This window comes from Galleria mellonella, unplaced genomic scaffold (assembly GCF_026898425.1).
Source record: "Galleria mellonella isolate WM207_F2 unplaced genomic scaffold, CSIRO_AGI_GalMel_v1 utg173, whole genome shotgun sequence".
Classification (NCBI taxonomy): domain Eukaryota; kingdom Metazoa; phylum Arthropoda; class Insecta; order Lepidoptera; family Pyralidae; genus Galleria; species Galleria mellonella.
In genome coordinates, this window is record NW_026442016.1 from 3963900 (window position 1) to 3981906 (window position 18007).

At 29.9% G+C, this 18007-nt stretch overlaps 1 protein-coding gene across 4 annotated transcripts in view; it reads left to right on the forward strand.

Annotated features, from left to right (window-relative positions):
• The window catches only part of LOC113515566 (sushi, von Willebrand factor type A, EGF and pentraxin domain-containing protein 1), a 107734-nt gene that overhangs the window by 24636 nt on the left and 65091 nt on the right, over positions 1 to 18007 (forward strand). For 2 of the 4 annotated variants that reach the window (XM_026899826.3, XM_031912486.2), the window contains exon 2: positions 16363 to 16420. The exons of the other annotated variants lie outside the window; for them this stretch is intronic. The gene's annotated coding sequence lies outside the window, so the exon portion shown is untranslated. The remainder of the gene's footprint in view (positions 1 to 16362; positions 16421 to 18007) is intronic. 4 annotated transcript variants of the gene reach the window in all.

Genomic DNA, 18007 nt, shown 5'->3' on the forward strand with positions numbered 1-18007 from the left:
GCTGTATCTCGCAGCTTTGCCTTAGTGAATGAGTTTGTAAAGTATGCTGCGTGCTAAGTTAGGATATAACCAACCCGTGGACCAAATTTTATCCTAATCTATTCAATAGTTTTTGCGTGAAAAATAACAAATATCGATCTATCTATCCGTCCATCCTTACAAACTTTCACATTTATAACATTAATAGGATTAAATATATATTTTTACTTTTGGTAAAAGCGATGATGAATGTTATTACGTTATAATTTCGGTTTGTTATTCTTTTACATTTGTAAAAAATCTATGTTAATTTTTTCACTTGCACATTTTAAATTGCGTCGCATAATCGCAATTAACAATAAGACATTTTATCTATTGGCAGATTTGAGTTGCTACAAAGCTATATTTACAAACTCAAAAATCAAATAGGAGACAAACAGTCCGTTTAAAACTTAGTAACGAGATCTGATGCTTATAATGTATTTAGTTTTAGTTTTCCATAGCACTGAACTTTCTGCCCTTTTTAACAACTGTGTAACTATAACCAGTTACTGTTCTTTTTATTTCAATTTATTCTGATCTTCACTGATGTTCATTATTAGTTCCTATTTATATAGTTTATTATTCTTTACTATTTAAATAGAACTTAATGGGTTTATTAATTTCCATAATAGTGAATTAGTGTTGCCCAATAATCGAACGATATCGATTACTACCGATTTTTGAGGCCACAAATAATCTAATAATCGATTATGTAGTCGACTACTAATAATTAAACCATTATAATTGCCGATTAATTGACATAATCAATAATATATGTAGCAAATATTAGAAACATATTATTAATTATTCGATACTTTTGGAATTTTAGGATGGCTACTTGTCGAAGTAATCGATAGTATTACTAGATTTAACAGATTGGTTTCATAAACTTATAATCTTTTAAATTCTATAAAACTTCACATAAATAGAATCTACATTTAATCGATTATTCCCATATTATCAATAGGCCTATCGATTATCATTGATTATTTTAAATAAAGACTAACGAATTATTGACAATCGAGTATTAAGCAAGATTATAGACTATAATGAACTGCTAAGCCTTGAACTTTTCGATGCGACCCGACTGCATACCATCCAACCAAATAAGTAGGTAGGTGGGTACTCGATTTCAACATTGAACGTACAGTTCTTGAATAAAAACTTGTAAGGTATAAAATTAAAAAACAAAAGCGAATCAATACAGTCAAGGATAGGCATTTATACAGAAATAATCTTTACCCATGACTTTATCTGTATTACCAGAATATATTTATAACCTGGTATAAAATGTGGCTTACGTCTTTCTCTATCCTGTATAGCATGTGTATACTAAATTTTCATAAGAAATAGTTAAGACACCGAGAGGTAACAAATAAACGAATAAACAGTAAGACTCATGTTTTACTTTAATATTAGAATTAATAGAAAGAAAACAGAATTATTATGTTGTTAAATAAGTGATTTACAAAATAATTTACGAATAATTTGTAATAAATATTAACGCGATTTCGTTATTTATGTAATAACATTTATTTACATAATACCATATAATTTTACGTGAAATTATTCAATAATGGTCCTCGACTTGTGATTTCTAATTCATGAAATGGTTAAATTCAAGGTTCGATATTAATGAATGTTAAACAGATGTTACAATCAATTAATTTATAATAAACCTTTAAATACATATTTAACCTATATTGCTAATAGGTAAAACCTTTTTCTCATAAATTATTATTGTAGAAATAACATGAAACCAACTTTCTTGATTAGGTAAATTATTAATTCAAACCAAATTCTATTCTAGAATTATGATATAATCAACCCTATCTAATATTTTATTATTTTCATCAGGCATCATATGCATTATCTCAATAAATATCCTAACCTAAACAAAACAGAGGTATACTAAGCTCCGCCAAAAAAGCAACTTAAATTGTGGTAAAATTCGTCGGCTGCAAAAATTATTATGAAAATTGATTTATAATATATAACGAAAGATATAGACAAATGTTAGAAGTAGCTTAAAAACAAATATTTTTCAGTACAAATCATTTATAAATATTAGTTTAATTTTTTTATTTTTATTTAAAATGTTGTGTTTATTAATAAAGCTGTATTCATTTTATTTCTTTAATACTTCTTTTATATGAAAGAATAAATCACGAAATCATTTAGCGCTATAATTTGCAGTTGCGAATAGAAAAAACCATCTACCTTGGTGCGAATGACTGGACAAAAATTAAGTACAAAAGTGCGCTCTAAAAGTAACTGGCGCAGCTATTTTCTGTGGTTCCGTACAAACAGCGAGCACCATCGGCCCGTCTGTCTCGTTAGCCCCATTCAACTCCTCGCTTCCATGGACTTTAGAAACTACGGCCTTTTTGTTGTTCATTCGGCTGTTGCTGTTTTTATTTTCATCATCCTGACTTTAAAACTGCTATTGGACCGTGATACAAATTAGGCGTTACTTTGTTCGCATAATTTCACTTAACGTCGGGTACTGTACAAAATTCGATTTCGTTCGAGTGAAGCAAATTTGCATAATAATAAAGGCTTTTTGTTACTTGTAAATAATTAACGAAAAGATACAGATCATTTTTATCTATTCTGTATTATCCAAAATGTAGTCCTTGTGTATAGACGGCTACGCACTTTTCTTTATGACGCTTCTCTACAAATCCCGGTACTTAGTACAAAAGCATTTGGTTATTACAATAAATCAATAGATTTAAATTTCAAGGTGTAACAAGCATGGTGTTAGAATAGCCCGTGTAACTAAAATCACCTTTTTCTAAACGTTGTGTTATATTTATTAATTGAGTAAGATTACCTAACAACTCTTGGACTAAAAGACTTTCAAACTATATATATATATATAGATGACGGTTACTATTTTCCTAGGTTAATATATTATTATAGTAGTGAGGTTATTTAGATTGTCAGCTTATTTGCCATTATAAGTACATATCATAAAAAATATGGTAGAAAGAAAAAAGTGGGAATTGAAAAAAATATTATCTTGTGATAAAGAAAAACACAATATAGGAGTTGACAAAAGATAAATTAGCGTTCTTATGTGTTTGTGTTTTTGGCATGTAAATTTGCTTAAAAGGTTAGAGGTCATCTTCAACCATGCTTACGTATAACAAAACTCGTATTTTTGCGGTTAAACCACCGTTGTCTATTTAATTAAGTACACATATGTGTATAATATTATAGACATGCTCTGCGAGCAACTTTGAAAAGATAAAGCTCCGAAGTAAAACCGGTTAGCCTTGGAACGACGCCCGTACACATATCCTTCTGTATTTGGAATTCACAACTCACTAGATTTCAGTTTGTTGCCTTATCTTATATCTAGCATAGGTCAATGTTGGCATGCCTTCATTGACATTTTTTTACATTTATCAGGAAATTGTTTCTTATAAAATCGTTTATTCTGACTGTCTATAAACGCACAGCCAAAACAACAAAGTCTAAGAAGCTGAAATTTGGAACTACAACGTAAGCATTTGTTAAGGAATTTTTTTTGAGAATTACAACTTAAAAGGTAAACAAGACATCTTGCGCGCAAAGCTGCGGATAACAGCTAGTGTAATATAATCATTCAGCGAAGTGAATTTTTTAAATTGGTTTCAATTTATCCATTATCAATTTCTGAGAAGGGATAATTGTGATCAGCAATTAGTGTGTTATCGTTATATGTACTTTTATTTTTTTCTTTTGAAATTCATTGTAAAAAATAATTGATGTAAGTAAATATTATATAAAAATACATATAGAATAATACGACTTAATACATGTGAAAAATATATTACGTCGACCTCACAATTTATATAATTGGAATAAGGGCAGAAAGGCGACGACATATTATATAAAAAATGTACGAGTATTTAACCTTTAGGTTCAAATGAATTTTTTAAAAGAATATAGAATGACGACTATTATTGTAGGAAATAAAGGGAATTCAGTCTTATTTTAAGCACATAAATGAAGAAATTAAAAATTATAATTATAATAACGAGGTATTTTTTATGTATTTACTATTTCCATTACTATATTCACACCGCCTCGATATATGGACTAACATATCTCGTAACAAAAAATATGTTGTATTGTAACCATCTTAATTTTTGAAGTCAAACAAGGTCATGAAACCTAACATGCAATTAAATATACCGATATAGACACTTAATAACCAGTATTTCTCAAAATTGATGCAGTTAAGGAAACCATTGAGCAATATACACTGTGCCAACAAAAAACAATGGAATTCAATAGCTATTAACTATGAGAACAAAAAATACCAGAGTATCTCTCTTTGTTCCTAGCAGTGATTATAATATTTATCTCGCGTGCTTGACTCCTTTAGTTTTGAAAAATAGAGTAAAAAAAAACAGGTAAGTATCGACTATATTTTTTAAAGGGAATCCAAATAGAAGATTCTCGATTCTCTTCTCTTGTATTTTTTGAGATAAATATACAAGTGTTAATAATATATTTTCATACAATCAATAATATTTATTACCGTATTACTTGCATATTAATGTAGTTACGATTACATAATTTATTCATTTTCAATTTATTCTTATTACATAAAAACAGTTCTGTAATATTTAACTGAACGGTAAATATTACACATTATGATATATTTTGAATTTCTCATCAAACAAATAACATCACTGATACGAGTATTGTATAAAAACGAAAAATTCTTATAAAACCCCGCTTTGTATACGAAATTCCCTAAGAATGTAATAATCTAATACCAGGTAAACGGTACCTTTAACCGGATTCACGAATTACATACAACAAAAACTTTCAGTGACTCAGTGTACCACAGGTAGATTTTTAAATAATTTATGACAGTGTTTAAACAAGAAATGTCTGTGAGAATATCCTTTTATGGATGTTTGAGTGAAATCACTAAACAGCTGGATGTTTTCATAAATCACCGGTTTAAAAAAAAACTGTTTTATTGGCTACGATACGCCGTCAGTTGTAAATCTTAGTAATTCCGATTCCAAATGTTGACTTTAAATACTTTTAAGATTTTTTAACTTAAAATTGTGCTCGTGGACATTTTTTTCTTATATGTAGAGGTAAACGAGATATTGGAAAACACATATGCATTACAGCATACATTTTATTCTATTACGACCGGACAACAATTTTCGCGGTGGATTATATTTCATCGTACCTAAAAACAGAATTTAAAAAAAGGAAATATTATAAAATTTTGCAAACACAATATTAGGAATATTGTGTTTGTAATCTGTTGTTTTTTAATTTATTTCATTATAATATTCCGGCATAGAATGGGCCACTTCTTTCTTTCCTGTAAATATTGTAAGATGCGACCAAGAGAACTTAATGGTCAAAAGATGGGCAGCAACATCCCTTTAACAACATCTATAAAGCCTAACTACGATTGCCAACCTGCTTGCCAAGCAAGGCAACTACTGGCAAAACTCCCCTTATGGAGGAGGCGTATGTTCAGCAGTAGACTGTTACAGGCTGATATGATTATGATGATGATGAATCTATTTTATTTATTTATTTATTATATTTTATTAAAACTTTCATTTACATTTGACGTGACTTAAAATATTTAGTTTAAATAATCTAATAATAATAACCTTTATTCAACTGAACCATATATATCTATCAATGGAATTCTTAGATCAATATGGTACAATAGTAGGTACCTACCTGCTATTATGTGGAGGCACCATTACGCCATAGAACCGAACGTTCAAAGATTTCGAAGTGAAATGAAATCCGTATCTATCTATACGGATATGAAAGATTGGAAATGTGATTTGATCATGCAATATTCTAGTCGCAGTGTCTTTATGTTATACTTTTAATAAAACTTTTTCCGTGCAGACTTTGGGAAGTTACCTTCTATTATTATGTACTATCTGTATCCCGAGGTTTTATCTGAATTAAGATAAAAATTGTCCTAAGGTTGAATCCCAAATGCGGAAGTAGTATTTAAAATATTTTAAAACACTACTTCCGCATTTGGGAATATTTAAATATACTATATAGCTTGTTTGTCATTCTAAGTTGCATAAATAATAAAATAAATACGAAATTAAATTTAAAATTATAATCTTCCGATAGCTCAGAATCTGAAGGGATTCGAATCCGCTACAGCTTCAATTAGTCCACGAATGAAATAACTAATACCAACCATCACTATTATAATCAAATCTCGTCAGATTAAGTATTATTATCACTAGATCCCGTGGGATCAAGCTGTAGATTAACATTTTCAGAGTACTAAAATTCTTTAAGTGTGGTAAACGTTAATCTAATTTTGTGATCCTTCTATACATTACGAGTAAATTTCATTCGAAATTTTAATCAATTTAATCAAACATTCAAACATCTTTACAAACTTTCCCATTGTATTAGTAGTCAAAGTTTACATTTTACTTATTATTCGACTGAAAAATCATACAACATAATTTTATTGCATATTTTCGACTCTTCAATATGACGAAATACTATATTTTACTGAAAAAAAATTAAGTAAAATCCAAAAATCTATATTGACAATTTAATCTCTATAATACATACCAGAAAAATAATCACTTAGGGAACGCAACATCATCGTCTACATGAACTTAGACTGTAAATCATTCCTCGTTAACTTAGCTGTAGCTAATCATTTATCATTTCAGCCATTTATTTTCCAACATTGAACATAAAATCCCCTTTAAACGACCATAAGGAATGGTCCTGAGCCACCTGAATTCCTCAACTTTCTACAAAACAATTTGTACTCCATCTAATAGAGTAGTATCATTTCGTACGATAAGAGATAACACAGAATAACAGTACTTGAACGCAACAATAGGTCCCGTTAGCTCGTAGAGTGTCCCCGCTCAGAAATGTTTTCTTATCAATTTTGAATTCTTTGATATTTTATACTTACAGTTTATATATTTCAACTTAATTGTAAATTGTGAAGTTATAAACTATAGAACTTAATTGTAATGTGTAAAGTGTTAATTTATGTAAGTTTTACTCGCGTTTTAAATTTGGGGATGCCTTACTAATTACAATATACTGTATACTTACGATAATTATTATTCCAACTTTCTTCATTTGTACCTAAAGAGATACTATTTAGGTTATTTTTTCTACGAGTAATTTCATTAATTTATTAGAACTACAAATTAAATCTTTAAATCCTAAATTACTATTTGATTATAATTATAGCGTAAAGATGAGGTTAGAAGTGATATGAAACCACAAACTAAATTAATATTCTGATAGCATGTTATAAAAGCCGTTAATGGGCAAATTAGAAAACTAGATCACCACTACGTACACGATTTTATATACTAGTTATTATTATGTTATATGTTTTATAAAGAAAACTAATTAGAGCCGTTATTGATCGTAACTTACTTTTATTGAATGGTTTATACGAATATTTCTTTCTATTAATTATGAACCGAAAATAAAATATCGCATTGTTATAACCACGGTGAATTATTTTGTATTATAACAATATTAATGTAACATCGAATCATATAAATAATTAGCAAACCAGAAAATTAATTTATAATGATTTCTGAAACTATGTCATGAGGAATCGCACTACTATGCACTGTTCATTTAAATGCTTAATAAAAACATAATTTACTCGTTAAATATCATTATCAGAATAAAGACGACAATTTATTGGCATTAATTACATTTGGGGGAAAATAATTGTCATTTATAAATAAAGTATAAGTAAAATATTATAATTAACCAAATCTCACTGTTAATATTAAAAAAGCCTGCACTTTATGTATCCACATGCGACTATTAGACGTATAAATATTGACAAAGGGAGGAAGGGGATTATTAATAATGGGGTCTAAAATTCCCATTGGTAGCAATATACTTTATCAGATTGACTTCCACGCGGTTCACCACGGAAACGACCGTGGTTAAATCTTGTTGAATTCACTACGATGGACCAACTGACCTGCTTTCATCGTCACCTATCATCTCCCACTGGTGCCCTGCTTGCGTGTAACATGGGGTTACCATTCTACTTAGACCCATAAAAAATGATTGCACAAATTTGATGACAGTAATTCAACAAACGGACGTGACAGTTCATAGCAGTTACAAAAACCCTTCCGTCACACTCACACTATGTAACTTGAATAATCTTCGTACTTTTTTTACAATCTGTGGAAATCATAAATATTTTATGATGTCGTTGTGTAGCGTCTATACTCGTACGTCTATATATAAAGTGCTATGCGATTATAACACTCATGCAATTAAAGCGAATCTAACGACAACCCATTTATTAAAATTTATTAGGTGACATATTGCGCCAATGATCCGGATTTACATACATACCCGAAAACATTCTGATATATGAATATGTTTATTTATTATTACACACTTACTATGAACATAATAGCGTTAATGAAATTAAATATGGTGATTATTTATTTTCTTATTATCGATTATTATATTATTAAAGCAATCGAAAATCAGATATAATTAATAAATATTAATTGTATTTTATCTACAATTAATACGCGACAAAATGTTATGGTACTTGTATAGAACTCCTTTTAGAATTACTATTTTTGTTTTACTATTCACCAGTCACCAAACAATTAAGTTAAATAATGTAAAATTTGGTATTTAAATACTCTTTAGTTTTATCTAATTATGTGTATGGCAACCAATATGTGCAATAAAATACGAAAACCTAGTTATAAACACGTAGATACAACCCTGTACAATAATAATTGTTATAATATAAAACTATTTTGCAAGCCTCAGCCGCCTTACCATTTCATTAGATAGAGATATTAATATTCTGTTCAATGGCCTTAGCAACCACTTGTTGGCACGTGTAGTCCGTTAGCCGACCACCGATGCGGAATAGCGAGTTCCACGAGAAGAATGTTACAGCCGACGGGTTCGAACCCGTCGGCTGTAACATTCTTCTCGTGGAACTTCTACTCTGTCATCTTTGACATGCATACATATCACGTAAAATGACATACAAATAAATTGGGCAAAGAACAACGGTTAATAACGACGCAGTATTCAGGTTGTAAATGTACGATATAATTTTATACGATGACCTATAATAATTGCTTCAGTGATTTGTAACATAATAATTCTCTCAAATTATAAATTTATAAATGAATATCCAATATCACCAATATCAAACTTAATGAAGAACAAATAAGACCCGCCAATTAAAAAAGTGTCCTCATAATATATCGTGTACAATAAGAAATACAGTTGAATTTAGAACCACCTCCTTTTTAAAGTTAATTGAAAATCAAATAATTCCTTTAAGCATTTTTTTAATTAAACCTATTATATACATTTTTAGAATGTACATTACAAAAATTGTTTACATCAATAGAACTTTGTTTTGTTTACGATTATCTCTAAATTGTAAGATCTTACTATAACATCTACATGACAGGTGGCGCAAACAGACTTGTAACTTTCGAACAAGGGTTCATTGTTTTCCTAATATCGAAAATTTGTTTTGGTTATATAAATCATAAAGCAATTTTACACTATTAACCAATTTTACCTAAAGTCAAGCGTTTGTACAAATTTCAATACACAATAAATTTACACAAAATTGATTTAATCTGTATCAAAGACTAGAGCAATATAATCTGTGATGACCTCCACGCGATTACGAAGATACAGGTTATCAAAATAGAATCTGTGATCAATATTATTCTGAGAAGAATAATAGGTAAAATAGAACATACCCACTAAAAAATATTTTAGATTTCATAAGCACGACTTGGCTAAATAAACGCGTACTAACTATAATAGAAAAGAAATGAAAGTTTGGGGTCACGACTGTCGCGTTAAAAGCACTGACACGTAACCACATTCATTAGGAGGGCAGGGCAAGAGGAAGCCAAGCGATTACCTCGCAGTTAGCATCAAGTGTCATTCACCATCCAACAGCAGTGACGTTTTCACTTTTGTCATAAAACAAGCTCGTTCCGCGCACACCACCCCGGAACACAAAATGGCGGCACAAAAAAAATAGCGCAAAAGAAGAGCGCGGATGTTCACGTTGTCGCGTTTGAATAACAATGCAGCATACAAACGCTCCATTATCTCGCTTTTACTCTGCTTCACGTAGTAATAACGCATTGACTACGAATCTATCGCGTAACTAATTTACACCAATTAGTACTGAGAGCACAGAATGATCTGTTATTCGTGCACCAAATGACAATGACCGAAAAAGCATGCGTTTGGATTTTCCGTTGTTATAAATGATTTAGGCAGTCATTCTCAATCAAAACGTTATTAGAACTACCTACCAATCAACTGGAATATAAAGACGCGAAGCAAAAAGTGACGTAACGTTACATGACAGACAACTGTTCAACATGTTACAACAGCAGTTCATTCAATAGGTGTGTAGGCAAATCTTGTTTTGGCCTTATTATTGAAGTGTACTTTCAGGTCACCTTAACTGTTACTCCCAATCCTAGCGAGAGGATCAGTAACCAGTTGCCGATCAGCCAATTGTTATTTATGTCATGTCGTATGCTTGCGGCGAGAGCTAAATGCGTAAAACGAGTAACGGTGTCGGTTCAATGAACGGAAAGTGTTACTAATAATAATCGCCACCTGCTTCATAAGGGAAGTCTAACTTTTGCACCATACTCGGAACATCCGTGATGGGGAAGGATATATTATAAAACAGAACTCGTATATGAATCAGCTTTTATTATCGTTTTAAATTATACATTATTATAATTTATGTTGTGCCTAATGATTATTTTCTTAAACCTCTTAAACATTTACATTGTATTAGATATCACGCCTTCTCTTGACTCATCTACATTGTAGATGATTGAATATAGAATTAAAAACTTATTATAGTATAACAAACACAATAATATTCAGTTTGATTACAATGATCTACCTATCACATACACAGGAAATGTATGTAGTACATACGTTATTTTATTTATTGGGGAAACTACAAGAATAATTATATTATTATAGTTTTTTTTTTATAATTAATTTTAAGTGTTTTGATACATATTATTTACAAATTCTGAAATTATGATAAATTACCATTGCCTTATTGCGCATTAAATTAATCATAACAGTGTAGTTACAGAAGAGATTAAAACTCTCCTAAAATCATTTATAAAATAAACAACTGCTTTGTTTTATATATTTATTTAATAAGTATCTAAAGAGCCTATATCTATATAATAATACACTCTTTGCTATAATCGTCAACTTAATACACATATCAAATAAATATATAACCACTTTAAAAAGGAAATAGAAAACTATATTAGGATGCAGCAGATAGCGATTTCTACGTTGTTTATGAATGAATTATTATTTACTCTATTAGAAATTTTGAATGAATTGTCAAAAAAAATATTGATATTATTAAATTATAATTATAAAATAAAATAAAGGATTCCTATGCTAATATTGTGTAAAAACATGTATTTAATCATATATTGATAAGAGTGAGTGTAGAATAAAATAGAATCAGTTAGACTCCAAATTCAAGACAAATCAATGGCGATTCTCTGTTGTCATCATATAACATAGATAGCTACATTTTTTATTCTCTCTAAAACTTATCAAATTATAAAAAATATATAAGAAAAAACCACACTGATAAAACAATGGGTTGCTGTATCGTTAAAAGTGATCTACAGTATAAATAAATATTAATATAAAAAAAAAAATATTTTAGCGGAACACTACTGCTTTGACTTGAAAATTCCTATTGGACATTTTATATTTCTTTTCAACAGTTCGAATTTAATTTTAATATTAACAATGACACTTGTAACTTACCTAATATATACCTTTACATCCGTTATTGCTTTCAACGTCTTCCAAGTAGATATATACTAATAATTCTTTACAATTAATTACTGCCGTTCTGTTTTGTGGCGCTTAAATTACATGAAAATATTACGGAATTTTAAAATAAATAACAACTTAAGTAGGAGCGAGTTGAAAATGAAATTTAAATAAAAAGTAAAATTCAACATTACCTACATTATGTCCCCAACTGACCGCAAAATTCGTTTCATACGTGAGCTTGAATCTGGGTTTTTGTGTTCCAACTCACCAACTTCCACTCTTAAAATGTAAAATGTCACGACATAAAATCTCCATTTGTTTTGTTCCATGGTACTTTCGTTTATTTCATTTTTTCGTCTATTCAAACTTTTACTTTTTTTATGCGTGACTTACTGGTGCAACAATCAAATTAAAGGAGTCATTTAAAGGCAAGTTAACTATTAACAAAAGCGCAAAAATCATATGTATGCAAAACTGAATACCACATATTTCAATTAACCTACTCTGACCACAACTAGCATAACTGCAGATAAGTCTATATGAATAGATAGAGCTTAGCTATTCAGTGTGCAAGAATAAACCGTGATATTCAAAAAGTATACCTAGTTTTTTTTAGTTAGTAAAATAAAAATACTTTTACCCGTATACTCGCAAGACTAGTTTCCAACTGTTGACTTCCCATTTTCTAACAAGATTTTTTCTCTCAATAGACGCGCAAGTTGTTCAAGAGTGGGCCTTCTTTCACATCAATGCACACAACGGGAGTGGAAAATACCACTAACTTCAACTATGTGCACTGACTCTCGGCTATATAACTACGTAGTATAGTTAACTAATACATTATTAAACATATAAGATCATTATCAATTAAAAAATCAAAAAATAAACCTTTAAAAGTAGTAAAAATAGCTTAGAAATAATTTAGAGAGATCATTTTTCGTTTCGAGCCTATATTTATTTATGAGTGACAATATATGAAACAAAGGATTATATGCATAATTATTCAAGATAGTATTAAATATAATAATCCTATACTTATAAATGACGATGTAGGTAACCCAACCTTTTGCAATAAGTCTTATGAAAATTTTAATAAAACATTGTACACTAAAGTGAAATTTAAAATGTTCTAACAAATAATCATAAAAATATTTCGTGTAATAAGCAGTGGAGTCTGCTGGAGTCTGACGTCTAGTGTCTCGATTTTATTGAATCTTACACAATAAACTCCACTATATACAACGAATATGAAAGTTTCGAATGAGCTAAACATGAATGTTTCGAAGCTCGATATGAATAGCTTAACTCTGAAAAACTGAAATAAACTAACAATAAGTATTACAATATTCATCACATATATTAAACTTGTAACCTCCCATCCAATATATAATCAAGACTCATAATTATCCATAATCTACTGCCGCGGCATACTGACCAACAAAGACCTGAACCTAAGTCTCAGACCTCTAGAACCGGATATACCTATTACTCCCGGATCTAGCTTTCTCAATCTTAATTACTCGATGACAACGACCCTGCACATAACCTCACAATATCTGGATTCGAATCGTTGAAAAGAAAGAAATCTATTTCCTTTCATCCGATAGCATCCTCAGTCTTTCACTTCCAAATTAAATATGAATATGGAAGGCGCGTTCGAAACCATATAGAGAGGGGAGTTAGAAAAAGGCTTAAGTAACTGTAAAACAGTCAATGGACAAGTGACACTGACAATGAATCCGTCGCGTCCGTTTTAGGTTGATGTCACGTATGTTTTGCGTGCGCGTGTCGTTTGTGGGCCCAAACTGGTTGGACACGTAGCAACTTTCCAGGACATCAACGCCAAACGAATCGTATGTAGGATGACAATAAAATTTTCAATTCCGTTGTTTGTTGTTCTTTTTAATGTGTTTATCTTCTGTCTTGTATTTTCTACCTTCATTAGCAATTTTGTTTATTTGTACTCTTTAATTTGTTTATCTTTTTGTGTTCCGTCTTTATTACCAAATATTATTATTATATGTCTTTATAAGTAAACAGAATCTCAATTTACCTCTATTTTTTTATCTTAAATTTTCTCTCTTAGGTTTTCTTCCGTAGAAATCTATATAAATTTAGTCAGGAATGAAATCTTACCATTCAAAACCGGTTTCCATATATTGTCCTCGGACGTATTACAAAATCATCTATACGTCCTTTACTTATCAACTATGACTCTTCAATCTAAAGACAGGTGTATAGACGGCCAGACAGATTATATAAACAAACAGTTATAATAGTTTTAGTAATTATCATTAGTCATTAAATATTTTGTCCTCGTTAAGCTATCGAGGACTATAGACAGATCTTTAATAAACTAATCAATAATGAAGTGACACCTCTATGGACAAGATAAAACGACCATTCACATCACTCCATGCGGTCAACTGATCCTCCAGGATTATCCTTCTAATCCTCATCCATTTAGAGACTATAGTAAATACTAGTTGACGATCACCTTAATTACAGTAAAAAGTGCTTGTTCTCTCCTATTATCTCACGCTTTCACAAGTAAACATTCTCGCAAAATTCCAGTTTTACTAATCTACAGATCTTCGATAAATAATGAACTATCAATAAAATATTATTGTACAACAAATGCGTAAAAGTATTATAAAATTACTTTATTCATACTACAATCTAAACTAAGACTTATAATTACATAAATATATGGTTGAAATAATAACATTTGATTAAGCTTTATTGACTACCGCTTCCCATCAGGTGGACCATCTGCTCATTTGCCTCTCTAACAATAAAAAAAGTGTACTTAAATTAGATAGATAGATAGATACTCTTTATTTTTAAATTACTCATTCTATTTTCTTATAAATTACATATAAATTTACTTTTAAAACTAAATACAATATTTGAATATACACTTGCTATTTCGTCTATTATACGAGTAGCTTAAAAAAAAAACAAAATAAACTAGAAAACCACTGTTCAATGTCAATATAAAATCGAAAAGCAAAACCAAATTCTGCGGCTATTCTTATTCTATTACAAATGTAGGTACTAAGAAGTTAACAATATTGTTCAGTCAAGCAAGAATCGGAAACCTATTCAATTGGGTACATCGTTCCAGAAATAATTCGAATTTTCTTATGTCCACATTTTCATTTTACACTAAAAATATACATCAAACTAGTTAGATTTAGATAGAACAAAAATTAACCCATAAGAGAACAAATCATTATCAAATATGTAATTGTGTTAAAATGCATACCTAAAACAAGAAAATAATTTTTCATTTCGATTCACTGACAATGTCGTTCATTAAATATGTATGATGAAATTATCATAGTCAATTTTCAGATGGTTCTTTGAGGAAACAATAAACGTACTAAAAAAGAGATAAACGGCGTGATGTTACAATGCTAATATTTTTTTAATTAATTAGAAAAACATGCATTTGTAAATGATATTCCTAACGCATAACATTTATCATAATTTGCAATATGAGTTATTTCCGGTACGAGTAGGTAGTCATTCCTCTAATTACAAATAAAACAAAGAATGTATGTAATAGTGAGCATAGCAGTGATAATACTGTATGCTAAAACTACATCTAAATGCCACAGGATTCTACAGTACACGATCATTCGTGCCACTAGTTTTTCAAACGTCCATGGGCTGTGATGACCGCATATCATCAGGAGTACCGTATACTTGATTGCTGTACGTTGTAAAAAATATAACAAGTTTATTATATGCTAGGAATAATTACCTAATTATATATTCAAATAATGTTATAAATTCAAGTTTTTTTTTTAATATACATTTTAATAACAAATGTCTCTTTGAATAATATAAATCGTAAACACCATTCATTAATGATCATTAGTTAAATATATCTGTAAATACAATTATTAGAGATTATACTGTCTGAAATATTTACAGAAGTAAGTGTCCTTGAATAATCTAGCTTAGAGGATTATCTCCCACGTTTAATCTAGGTATATAGAATAATTGAATATTCTGTAATTATATTTTTACGCTTTAATGCATAAATTCTGTATATGGAAATTTTAGCAGGCTGTATCGAAATTATTAAACATCAAAATATTTTTTTTATTATGGAACCTAAAAGATTTAATGTAAGTTAAAAAAATCAAGTATGTGCACACGCATGAAAAAAAAGTTATGTGTCACAAAATTATACTCGTAGTTAAAAATAATTCCAGTGTTCTTTATTGTAATTATAAAACTTTATACTTATATGAAAATTAACAAGCATTATTGTTATACTAAATATACATATTATACGTATACTACACGTACATAATATACCTTAAACATATTTAAAAATAATCGTTAAGAATATGCAAATTTGATAATTCCATACAGTGAAACTTACATTCGTTTTAAATTTCTGTTTACCCGTCGACATTAGACTCAATAAATATTTGTACTTTGCAGGTAATTAACCAGCCTTTACATCAGCCAAGCAGTGATCGGAGGAGGTGAAAATACTACGGTCAGTACAAGCGATCTTCATGTAGCAAATGGTCAAACACACTGTGCAAAGAAAAAGCCGGCCTCTCACTTTCGTACCGTTCAAATTTAGGCCCATGTGTGTACGCTGTACGATGTGAAAGTGAATACTTCAGTGTGAATCTCGCTGAGCAGTTATTACCTAGTTATTGATATTGATTGTCCGGAACATTGTCAATCAACTTTCCAATTAAATTCGCATTGTACTATGCGGCGACCACGACATGTTTAGTTAAAGTTAAAATTACACCATCTTCCTAATCTTATACATAAATATGTAATTTTTAAATTATGTTTCAATGATTACGTATCTATGTACTTAATGAAATCGCAATTTACATTTTATGGTAAACGTACTTATATTACATAAGTTTTAGATAATAGCTCGTCATCGCAAGTTAGAAAAAGGCACGTATTTGCAAATATTTAACGTCAAATATATCTTTCCAATGCCTGTATTAAATTATCACACTAAGTCCTTTGCGAGGCAGATAGAGAAGACATACTTAATAAATAGATTATAATGATAGAATTTTTTATACCTTAATGATGATACCTTATGGCATGCATTCTATTATAAAGCCGTGTTACTGCCGCCATGTTAGTTATTAATATTTGTACTAGATTTTACCCGCCACTCCGTCCGCGTGCCTAAGATATGTTTACTGAGCAGAATAAAAACTAGCCTACATCCTTCTTCATCTCATATAGTACGTGAATACCAAATTTCATAGTTGTTAAATTGTTAAGGCAACGTAACAAACGTAAAAAATAACAAACAAACATACATTTATAATACTCGCATTAGTAAGGATTATTGGGCTGTTTAAACGATGCCACTGTAAATAAAGGTCAAATAGTAATTTGTTTTTTAAGAACGTACTCAACTAGACGAAGTACAAACGAACCTATCAATAGAATTGGTCAATGCTCGCATATGAAGGAGCAAGACAGCGCACATCGTCATCTCATTCTATCTCATCGACACGCTAACGATAACGATTTTATCAATAGATTCATTTATCCTTTGTCTAGGAGAAAGAAAGCCACATACCATCACATATATGTATTATATTTTAATATAATAACTACCAGTTTGACTTACATATAATTAGATCGAAAAACTCGACTAGTTTCGAGACCAATTCGGGACCCTTAATCATAAGCGACTCAGACGCAAGTACGCTTGACTGCGCACCTTGGCCCATAGATTACATGCATTATATTTAATATCAATTTACTTCTGTTTTCGATAGAACTATGTGATATTCAAACGTTGTTAATATTCACAAACATCACATTTACATACATACAAAATACCTATAACCCTGTTCTGGTAAACTATAAAGCTACACATTCAAAATTATTCATATTAATAGCTACAAAATAATTCTTAAGTGTGCTAATGTACTACGATTTAAATTCTAACTCAAATATGCGACCTCTATACATAGATATAAGCACCATTTCATTATCCCGCACCTTGTTAATATAAATTGCTGATTGAATAATCCGCAATGATTAATTGAAATCAGTATTCATGAATTGCTTACATTACAACATTGGATTG